Source organism: Artemia sp. Qi Xiang Cuo, chromosome 18 (genome assembly GCF_049724085.1).
Source record: "Artemia sp. Qi Xiang Cuo chromosome 18, ASM4972408v1, whole genome shotgun sequence".
In the NCBI taxonomy this organism is placed as follows: domain Eukaryota; kingdom Metazoa; phylum Arthropoda; class Branchiopoda; order Anostraca; family Artemiidae; genus Artemia; species Artemia sp. Qi Xiang Cuo.
The window spans coordinates 22,157,867-22,170,117 of record NC_142811.1 but is presented as its reverse complement, the minus strand read 5'-3'; the positions used below and the strand labels follow the sequence as shown (position 1 = coordinate 22,170,117).

At 34.9% G+C, this 12,251-nt stretch overlaps 1 protein-coding gene and 1 long non-coding RNA gene across 3 annotated transcripts in view; one reads left to right on the top strand and one right to left on the bottom strand.

Annotated features, from left to right (window-relative positions):
• Positions 1-12,251, bottom strand: part of LOC148941329 (transcription initiation factor TFIID subunit 5-like) — a 279,459-nt gene that overhangs the window by 203,043 nt on the left and 64,165 nt on the right.
• LOC148941330 (uncharacterized) overlaps positions 1-12,251 on the top strand; it is a 75,143-nt gene that overhangs the window by 53,170 nt on the left and 9,722 nt on the right. For both annotated transcript variants that reach the window (XR_016143249.1, XR_016143250.1), the window contains exon 2: positions 2,851-2,983. This is a non-coding gene — a long non-coding RNA (uncharacterized LOC148941330). The remainder of the gene's footprint in view (positions 1-2,850; positions 2,984-12,251) is intronic.

The following is a 12,251-nucleotide window of genomic DNA, read 5'->3' as shown; positions in this document are numbered from 1 at the left end:
ACCGTATCAACGTTGACTGCAATGTTTGGGACTTCCTTCCATGCAATTTCAATGGGATAGGATTAATCTTATCAATATTTTCTGTATTATTAAGGGTGTTGATAATGTGGAATGAACTGATTTCTACAAGTATATTCATTACTCAGCCACTCAACTAAACTCATATAAACTGTGTCAGCCACAAGTGTACAAGAAAATAGGTCCATGTAGCTTTATTAATTGAGCAACAGAAATTTGGAATAGTTTACCTGATACCGTAGTTTCTGCACAAACAGTGCACACATTTGAGAGTGCTCTTGTTGAAATTGAGTTCTATGAAAAATAGTTGTTGCAATATAGTTACCATAATTAGTTGTTTGGTTGTTTTTTACTGAAGAATTTTTTTTCTAATTTTTGTTTTGCAATGTTGCTGTTGAGCTGTCATTTCTTGTGTTTTGTATTGTAACAAGCCTATGGCTTTCTCTTGTTTTGAATAAAATAATAAAAATATGTATCTTTGATTTTCTTCATCTGCAATCTCAATGTGTTCAGTTGTTTGATGACTCTGGTAACTGTATTCTTTCTTCCTCTACACATGTTTTGAATGGAGTTCTTCAGGAAAGCGTTTTAGATCCTATGCTATATAATATCTTCATCAACAATGCTCACATTTAAGAGTGCTCTGGTTGAAACTGAGTAATTCCGTAAAAACTAATTTTTGCAATATAGTTACCATAGTTAGTGATTTGGTTGTTTTTTAATGAGGAATATTTTTTTTTTTTTAATTTTGTTTTGCAATGTTGCTCTCTCTTGGCTCTTTTGTTTTGAATAAAATAATTAAAATGTGTATCTTTGATTTTCTTCATCTGCAATCTCAATGTGTTAAGTTGTAAGCTCTGGTAACTGTATTCTTTCTTCCTCTACACATGTTTTGAATGGATTTCCTCAGGAAAGTTTTTTAGATCCTATGCTATATAATATCTTCATCAACAATGCTCATTCCATTATCAGCAGTAAATCTACTCTCGATGCTGATGACCTGAAGCTTGTCGGACCAGGCTTGTTCTGTGAAGATCATGCCCTTCTACAAAATAATCTTGGACTTTTTGGCCAATTAGTCGAGGCTTGGCTTTTTGAATTCAATACTGACAAGTGCCATATGATTTACTTTGGCAAAATAAATCCTTGTAGCTCTTATTTCTTCTTAGGCCACCCACTCTGCTCTGTAAACAATGAATCGTGGTGTCACTATTGACAACAAGATCTTGGTGTCACTATTGACAATGAACTAAAACTCAGCACTCATGCTAAAAGGTGTGCTACTGTTGCTGATTCAAGTGTTGGACTGATTATGCATACTCTTTCCATTCCTTCCCTTAAAGTCATCAGTCTTCTATATAAGAGACAGATGCATCCCAAGCTTGAAGTTGGAATGTCACTTTCCTCCCCTTATTTTAAAAAGATGCAAATGTTATTGAAGATGTGGAGAGATGTGCCATTGGAGTGGTATGTGGTATGCGGGAGCTTTCCTACTCTGCTAGACTTACGCAGATTAATCTTCCTAGACTTGTTTAAAAGAGAAATAAAGGGGATGCCATTCTAGCCTATAAGTTAACGAACGCTAATACTCCCCCAGTATTATTCCCTACTGTTGGTCCCAATATAAGAACTAGGGTTAATCCCCTGATACTTGTCAAGCAGTCTACCAAATCCAGAGTCCGCACTCAATTCTTTTCCTCACGAATTGTTATCATCTGGAAGAAATTATCTGAAGAAACAGTTACTTGCTCACTCTATTGATTCTTTTAAATGAAGGCTGGATTCCGAGTGGTTCTCCAGAGTGTGAAAACTCAGATGGAATGCTACTGAGCATCCAGACTGCACCTGGCTTCTAGAGAACGTTGAAAACAACACAAGTCATTATTCTGGAGCTTTAAAAGGAGAATTCCTTAGATTGCTTCAAGCTGCAATTTAAAGTAAAAAGTGTATTAAGTGGTATTTTCTTTATTTAGCCATCAAATAATGAAGAAAACTAAAAATTTAATGCCTTTTGTATGCTGTATGTGAAATTCATGTGTATCTAATGTCCAGCCTTGTAAGATATCTCTAATGCTATTTGAGAGAGGGATAGAGATAAGAGCTTGAGACATACTCTCTTGATTCATAATCAGGCTATAGCTCAGTTCCTTAGTTTTTTCATCTTGCTCAACCTATGAATTTGTTAAAACAAAGTACTTTAACGGATTTTCAATCTTCTGTCTCCATTCCCTACTCATAGAATATATCACTGCTTTCGGATCATTACTTTTTTTAATGTTTAATCATACCAAAGAAGAAGATAAAATATTGTTTACCAGCAGATATGGGCTTTGACTTCAAATACAGTTTTACAATCAACTACTAAAAAAAAAACTACGCGAATCACCATATGTTTACTGGTTTGATTTTTAGATTAAATGAACTAGAACAATAAATTTAATTTGACAATAAGATGAATAGAATATCATTATATGATTTAACAAATCAATGAAAATGCTGACATAATATCTGCCACTATCTTATTAACTAGGACATATAAATACTGTTCTACTTTAAAATTTGAAATTCCTACCTAATGTTTCGCTTTCTTTTAGATTATTCAAAAATAATATAATAATTTGATTCTAATGTGGCATGTAGAAATTGTGTTTTTCTCTTATAACAGATCTGTAAAACAAGAACCATTTGTAATGAAATATCTATTTATAGATAAAGTTTAGAATCTAGTACCATTTTGTTATTTTTCGAGCTAGAGATTCATGTATAATAAATTTTTTGGGTAGCTCATACTTAATGAAAAAAATTTCCTAATGTTTTTCTATTTCTGTTTAGATCCAGAAAAGAAGACTGAAGAAGATCCAGAAAAGGAAGTTCATGTGTTGGAGGTAGTCCCACAAGAATTTTCACTGCTGTTTCACAATAATGTTTACTACGACTTTTTGTACCACAAGAATTATGTTCATGGGTAGGTCCCTTAGAACTTGCTGTGTAGGTTCTGAAATATTATTTGAGATATTATATTTGATTAAGTTAAACGTTTGGGTGTCTTTAGACCTAGGCTAGCCTATAAGATAGGTTATTGTCTCAGTGCATTGTGAACTTGCTGAAATAGGCTTTAATAAAAGTGGGAAATGTAACGGTGAGTTTACTACTAGTAGTAGTAGCTATCCATTAGTGTTATCCATGCTAAACTATGATTTTCCCCGCTGTTCAAGTTGGGGGCTTTTAATTTCCTATTTATGGATTTGAACAATGGTTATTCTAATCGTGTATTTTTTGTTTCGCTGCTACCCTATGCCTTTTTGTGGGGTATTAGATTTTAAAAGTTCCTGCAAATTTGTTTTCAAAAATATTTTACCTGCTAAGAATAGGCATAGGCATAATGAAAACAATTAGGACCCAACCAATATATTGGCTTGGCCACCCAATATGGGGGTGTTCTTGTGGTAAGCCTCAACTGCCCCCAGATATTGTCGCAAAAATGGTAATACACCACTTACTGGAGGGGGAGCCTCGCTGGTGCCAAATATTGTAATGGAATGCCCGGGTTTATCACTACAGCTCTGTAAATGCAGAGTATGTTAATACCCAATTTACTGTACACCCTACTCCAGAGTATGATAACGTGATCGAACGGCTAAACGGCCAAATTCTAGACCATGGGTGCCCAACCTGGGTTGCCATTAATATTTCTAGCTATTTTCTTGGAGAGTAAACGAACCCCCTGTCAATATAATAAATGACGCTATGTCTTGCAACTCTTTTCCTACCACAAATAATATAATCTCAGCCCTTCTGTAGGCTGCCGGAATCCACCTTGGTTAAAAACTCAAAGATTACATAGAAAGTAATCTTACTCCATTCACAATCATAGGTATGTCAGAACAGATCGATAAAATAATAATTCTCCCCCCCCCAATGGTGCAACTGTGTGTATGCAAGGGCCTGCAGATACATTTTCCCATCCAATCCAAATCCTTATCGATTACCACCTGTGGCATTTAAGACTGTGCCAAATGTAATGTTAAGGTATTTACTCTGTATACCGATCGCGCCAACCGCGCCATTAAGGTTTAAAGCTGTGAACTTGCACCTCATAAGTTTTCCGATCGCGCCACTTGAAACGCTAAAGATTGTGCCAATTGTGCCATCGAAGAATGCGCCACAGCAATGGGGAGTAAGGTAAATGGGTGACCGCGCCACTCTCAATCTTAGAGAGAAAATAAAATATGTAACTATATAAGTGTAACCTCGTTTCCTCGAGTTATCTCCAAGTCAGATTCCTTAGGGAGCGCTACCGATGGAGTACAATTGAACTAGTTATCTACTTTGCGGTGAGATACAGGCATATAAATATAACAAAACAAATCGAAAAGTAAAGGTTTTACTGAGACTTACATTTCAGATGTACAACAATGTACGTACACGAGCAAGGCTTCACTTCAATTCGACGACAATAGAGGCAAAGTTAATCATTAAATTGATAATATGAAAATGGCAATAGAGACAATCCATAATTGACGCGAAAAACACTTTTCTTAACTATATCACACTAGTCTTGATTCTGCGCCTCTGAGCTATTTCACAATTGGCCCAAGTCATGTGGAGGGCCCGCAACTTTGTTATTATGTTTACCAACTCAACTCATTATGCTAACTGCCCCTCCAATAATTTTTTTCAATATTCTGATGATTTAGGCGTTCATATTCCTTTTTTAGTTTAAAACTTCCTGTGAACTTTGTATCTCGTGATTTTTTTGTTGCCAGTATCTTCGCGAAATTCAAAACCGTCTCCCGTGATTAGCGCCGATGTTTGGCTGAGACCAAAATGCAGTTTTTCTTTTGCTGATTAGGAATTTATCTTTTTGAAACGGGATTTAAACTTAATTAGAGGAAGTTTAATTTATGTCGGAATTATCCTTAGAAGGAAAGAATTTTATTTTTTGTGTTTTAAATATATCTCATTTTACTGACGGTACATATTACCCTTCCTACTATTTAATGACGTCCCGTCATTAGGATTTGCTTGCCCTTGGGTTTTTTGAAATATTCGCGATTTATATACTATTTGTCCTGCATAATTTTGATTGACATTGTATTATTTTATACTTTTATTTTAGCTTAATCAGGAGTGCTTAAAAATTTTCTCTATTACTTTTCTTATTTTATTATATATTATTTTCTATTGTTCCTCTACCGGACTAAGATTATCTATGGTTATAGCCTATCTACTATACTAAGGATTTTTTGTTTTTTCTACATCTAACACTAATGACTCCTACATTTCCAACAAGGTTGGGGCTATTCTACTTTTACTATAAGATATTTTTTTGGACATTCACCTTTTGTAAGTTTTTTTTTCTTACGCTAACTATGGGATAATTATGTTTCCTATCTACGCTAAATTAAATGAATAATACGACAATACTACACATAACTATATCTGAATATCTAGCACTACATCTAAGAACAATTTAAAACACACACTATTAAGTTCACTACTTTCACTGGTAAACATTAAAACACTTTCACTGGGAATGTTTGTTATGTAATATTAATGATAGGTTATCGGAATTGTTAAGTTATCGAATTTATTAAAATGTGACACATGCAAATTCACATCTATTTCTCCAACTTACATGTCTTTTAGCGTACTCACTTCTTCTGTTGTAAATTATGGTCCTTCACTCTTTTTTTGTCTTGTGCAAAAAAAAATTTAAACACTTACAATAGCTTCTTCACAGAATAGTTTGAGTATGGGTATGTTCATCTTGGACGAAATGCTTTCTCTAATTGTCAAACGGGAAACAATACTTTCAACTACAGGTGTGTGGGAATATGCTATCACATTTCATTCTCACCTGCTAATTTTGGATAGTTCATAAGGTGCTTTATCGTTTAGGGGTTGAACACTGGGATTTCGTTGGTAATAGTTGGGTTGACTTTCTTCTTAGCATTTCACTCTTGGGTTATTTTAAAGTACATAGAGAATGTATTTCTCGTATAAAATTCTTCGTTCGTGCACTTAGGGATTATATTTCTCATATAAAATTGTCCGTGCATGGCTCGATCTATGGATTTTGCCGTTATTTCTTGATTAATCACAGGGTTATTGACGTTTATATTTGGAATGGGTCGACATCAAACTTTAGTGACTCCTTCAACATATTGTCTTTAACTTGTGGGAGGAGTATATTGTCACTGAGGGGTTAGTCACTGGGGTTACTTTTGGTTTCTGTAATTCAGGGGTTGGTTTCCAGGTCCATTTTTCAGAAATTATCTCGTAATACTTATGGGATAACAGAGATATGAACTTTTCGCGTTTGATAGAGGTGATAGCATGGATTCCGAGAAATGGTCGAAAGGGACTCAACGCGTGAATCAGCGACACATAAATAATATTTGGGTTCATCAAATATAATAACTGTACAGTTATATTGTACATGGGTCCATAAGGATTATCAAGGGTGATATTTATGTACTTGTATCTTGTGCTGGTCGATTGGGTTCTCAGGATTGATGTGTTTATATAGTTCGATAATGCACTGAATACTGAAATTTATTAGATAGCGTTACCTGATACATAGTATGGCTGGTGATCGAGGAACAACGATCAAAAAGGTAACCGTATTTTTCGTAAACGAAGCTAGGACGAAAATTGCCTGGAGTCTATGGTGAGTACTCTTCGTTGGTTGAGGTATGATGAAAATAGGTGCCACTAGGTTGTATCTGCACTGGAAAACGTATTTTAATTAATGAGTTTCGATAGGTCATTCCAATTCCTGTAATAAAAATAACGAGGCAGAATCACACGTTCTTTAAAACGAGTCGTCATAATACATAATAAGCAAGATAATTGGTTACATTCAATGGTTTACGTTGAGCTATAAGATAATATTAAACGAATGCAAATGCTAATAAAAATTTATTTATTTTAACAAAATGACGTTGCCATTTTAAGTAAGATATCTTATTATTTTCCTTAGTATACGATATTACAAATACATTATCTTAGTCTTCTTCAACCATTATTTAATTCTATATTAAAATTAAAATAACCATTTATACACGAGTTACACTACATCATTTAGTTTGAGGTCTCAGTTTACAACATATTTCATGCCTTCATTGTTCACGCGCGTCCGTGCTGTTTAGGAAACGCATGTTGCAGTGTTATAGCCGCACGGTTTTACGTAAACGGCACTTACAATGAGGGAACTAGACATAGCAAGGACGAGTGGAGATCTCTATACCCACTCGTTTTCTAATGTCTTCCCTTTTTATTGGCTTAGGCATTTTCATGAAGTTCCGGGTTTAACTTCTGCATTTCAGCTGTTTCCCCGTGTTCTTCTTTTGGGTTTTGCCTTCTTAGTCTCTAAACTCTTCCATAATTAAAAGTTAATAAGGTTCTCACGGTCAGGGAAATAGCGAATACGAAACATACGGTCAGTAGTATATTCCACCAAAAATTGTTTGAGAATAATCCGTATCTATTATCCACGTACGTTAATCTCTGGTCTTCATTAGTAAATAGGGGGATCTGAGAGTCTAATGCTTCTCTTTTTTTGTAAGCGGTAATGTCCCTTTATTCTTCTCTATTTTGGACCTTATTGAGGTTTTAATTTCCTCACTTTCTATATTGGGAATAGTGTACGACTGGTTGATTGCCTTAAAATTGGTAATTTTAGGACTTATTATATTTGTGCTTAGGAACTTCAATTCGAATACTATGTCATTTTCATTACTCTTATCTGTGTCTTTGTACATTAAATAGACCAATAGATCGTTCGGAAGCTCTAGGTTTTTCAACTTATTCGATATATCTTTCTTATGCATATTTTCACGAGTTACTTTGCGACATTGTTAAGCTAAGGAAAGCGGATTATTTATGACTGTTATTACTCTAAAAATTAGTTGTATGTGCGACGCATTACAACATTTTTGTTCACGTACAATAATGTCAAAAGTATTGATATTATTGAATACTATTGAATATTTCCCTGGTCTAGATATTATTGAAAGTATTCCCTGGTTTTGATATTTATTTTTTATTAAGGAAATTATTCGAATTAATTATATACAATGTGACTTTTTATTTAGAATTTGTTTTCGGGACTTGTTATATGTTAAGCAAAATTTTTGTATAGTATTTTTATATTTGTATGATTTTTTCTCGTAAGCTAAAAGTTTTTAAATTATTATTTCTTTATGACGCTTATCCATTAAAAATCCCTTAATTTTGTACTGACTAAGCGTAATTCCATCTATCGGGTTTTTTAACCGTTCTACCTGACTGTGTGGTTACTTTTTCCTCGGTTTCTTGCGGTTTTTTCTTTTTAGGTTTTGCTAGCGATATAAGATCAAATTTTTGTATTGTTTTTTCAAAAATTCCTGCCCTTTTAATTTTGTTTCATTCTCTTGCGCGGCCGCTGAAGTCGGTTTTGAATTTCCTGTTTCTTTAACTATCATATGGTCTAATTTGCCGTCAAACCCTTCGGAACTGGTTTCCGATGATTCCGCATTAGAACTTTTAGAAGTTGCACCTCGCATTTTTGAGGTCTCACCTGCCCTTCCTTCTTAAATTTATACTCCTCTGGAAGTAGAGGGTTTATTCTCCAAGTTCTCGCTTTGAGTTTTCAACTCGGGAGACTTGAAAGACTCTTGAGAACTCTGAGTGGAATCAAAAGTTTTTGCGAGGTTCCTCAACTGCTTAAATGCCATGTCTTCAGGGGGATGAGGCATTTTTTGCACTAGTTTTTCCCTCCATGAAGTCCATTGTTTAGGCTTGACCTTGGACACAGTTATATCATGATATTGTCCTGGCTGGTCATTTTTGGGAGTCTGATTCCTAGGCAATGTACTTTGACTCTTTTTATGGGGAAATTTATTAAATCCATTGCTTTTCGCAGATTTGTTTTAATCGAATCTTTGGGGGAAGTTTTCTTTACAGTACTACACGGAGTTTCTACAGCTCTGTTCAATTCCTCTTGTGGCAACAGGAGTCTCTAATGGGGTGGCTCGGGAAACCATATCGTCTGGAAATCTTTTGGGGGGACAAGGGGTAGAGATTCTATCAGGAAAATTTGGGTTTTCGGAGATATCGTATAATCTAATTCTCCTGTGCTCTCCAAAGATGAACTTTTTGGACCTTTTGGCGTTTTTTTTTCTTACTGGTATTAGGGATTTTCTCTTGGGGATAACTAGATTTTTAATATCTAAAAATTCTTCAAAGTTTTTCTCGTCGCTATCGTTTTCACAATAATCTTGTTTGAAATTAAACGGTTTTAACTCGGCTAACCTTGACTTGGGGGGCTCGTCTTCTGCGCCTGACGAATCGGTAGACGAGGGACGCGATACCCATCTTTCCGGGAATTTGGCTCTTTTTATTCGGCTAACATGTGCCTTGTAAGCTCTTCAGTTATCAGGGTTCACAATTTTAAAAGTAAAATCGTTATCATACTTTTTGACTATTCTGTACGAACCAGAATATTTATTGGAAAGTTTCTTGCCTTCCACCGTTGCCTCATTTTTTAGGTAGACGCAATCTCCTATCTTAAAATCTATGTTCACTTTGACTTTTTATTGGTTTCTCAACTCTTGGTTCATTTTACATTTTTCCAACTCTTGCCTAACTACCTTAAAAGTTTTCCTCATCCTATTTATTAATTCTTGTTTGTAATCCTCCGAGTTAGTGTAGTATTGCCGGGATTCAATAATCTCATCATACGGGATTCTAAAATCGCGATCAAAAAGTAAAAAGGGTTGTCTTTGGTTGTTTCTGAATAAGCAGTATTGATTATGTTAGTTAAATAAGGTCAGAATTGATTCCAGTCGTTCCTGTTGTCTTTTGTATAAATGCTTAATACATTCGAGAATATTTTATGCCTATTTTCTATTTTACCATTAGCTTGTGGGTCATATGGGGATGTCACCAATTTCTCTATGTTAAGAAAACTTATTAAGTCTTTTGTTACTTTTGAAACAAAATTGCTTCCGTTATCACTTGTAACCTTATTTGGAATGCCAAATTTTAAAAACAATTTCGCTAATGCCTTACTCGTGGCGTACGCGCCTTGATTCTTTAATGCTTTTGCCAAAGTAAAACCAGAAAAGTGATCTACAACCGTAAGAATACAAGTGTGGCCCCTGTTGGAAACAGGTAAGCCTCCACTGGTTCCATATAGATCAAATGAGACGATATCAAAGGGATACCTCGCTAACAGGACTCTTCCCATTGGGGGGTTAGGGTAAGCTTGGGGTTTTTTCTTAAGTTACACGCTTCGCATATACTCACAAATTCTTTAAGTTTTGTTAATGCCGACGGCACGTAAAAATATTGTTTTAATTTATGGAAAGTTTTCGTTATTCCTAAATGTCCACCTATATCTGCAGGAAAATATTCAAAGGCAGGTATTATTAAGTTTTGGGGTAATACAGGTATTATTGAGGTTTGGTTTCTATTTGCCTCAGCAGTCACGATTCTGCATAGTATTTCTTCATCAAGATCATAGTAAAAATTATCTATTTCTTTACTAACAGTTTTGAATTTATCTGATAACGCATCATCATTTACAAAATAATAAATAAGTGCTAAACACAGTTCATCTTTTTTTTATTTCTTTTTATATTTTCCAAGGACAAGGGACAATAGTTATCCTTATTTTCTTTTACTGTGTCCTTGACTTTGTTTTTCTTACATTTATGTTTACTCTTAGTTTGATAGCGTTGATTTCGTTTTCCTCGGTTTCTGACGGCATATTTTCTGGGAATCTACTCAAGAAGTCACAAGCTGCATTTTGTTTGCCTTTTAAATATACAAATTCGTAATCTAGGTCTTGGATTTTCATAATCCATCTAGCTAGAATTCCCGTGGGGTTTTTGAAAGTGCGCAGGTACTGCAAGCTTTTATGGTCTGATCGTAGCATAAATTCTCTACCAATTTTCTACCAATATAGTATAAATTTCGTAGTATAAATTTTCTACCAATTAACTAGTGTCTAAATTTGTCCAAATAGTGGATTATAGATAATAATTCTAAGTTTGTGGCGGAATAACTACTTTCGCCTTTTGATAAAGATCTGCTCGAATATCATATAACTTTTTCTATTACTTTTTGTTTAGGTGATCCCTCTAGAGGATTAGAGTTTTCTACCGGTATTACTTGGGATAGGATAGCACCAATACCCTTCGAACTTGCATCCGTTGTAACTACAAATTGTCCATTCTCGAAATCACGCAACGATAATATTGGTTCCGAAATGAGTGCCTTTTTGAGACGGTCTGAGGAAGTTTGAGCTTCCTGAGACCAGATAATATTTTGGGAGTTCCCTTTAGTTAATTCCGTGAGGGGTTTCGCAATTTGGGCGTAATTGCGCACGAATTTTCTAAAGTAACCAGTAAGACCTAGAATTCCTCTTAATTCTTTCATAGTTCTAGGGGGTTTGAGGTTTTCAACACATTTTATTTTGTCTGGGTCAGGGAATATCTTTTCTTGCGTCACTACCACTCCTAAAAATTTAATTTTAGGTTGAAATAAATTAACTTTTTCAGGCCGGCATTTTAAATTGCCCTCTCTGAATTTCTCGAACACTTTAGCTAGTGTTGCTAAGTGTTGTTCAGCATTTTCTCCTACACATATGACATTATCAACAAAATGAATGATATTCTTTAATCCTCTTAATAGATGCAATAAGGGTCCACATAGCCCGCTTGAACTGGTCTTAAGTCCAAAAGGTACTCTTAAGTATTCATAGGAACCGCCCTCAGCTGTAGAATATGCAGTTTTACGGACATCTTTTTCGGCTGTTTTCACTTGGTGATAGCCTTGGGTCAGGTCCAGAGAAGTGAAAATTTTGTTTTTACTTGAAATAGAGTCAAGAATTTCATCTATTCTTGGCAAAGGAAAACTTATCACTAACTACTTGTTTGTTAAGGCCTCTATAATCTACTACAAGTCTTAGATCACCATTCTTTTTTGGTACCATGATCATTGGTGCAGAATACGGACTTATACTGGGGTGTATTATTTCATTTTTTTTTCTAATTCATGAATTTTATTTTTTAACCACTCTTTGCGCTTATACGGCACACGATATGGCTGTTTCGCGAAAGGATTACCGGTCGTGAGAATTGAGTGGTAATAAAACGGTATAAGTACCATGTCATCTTCAGATTTGGAAAAAACATCTTTTAAATTCCATAACAAATAGCATAAATTCTTATTTAGTTCCAGTT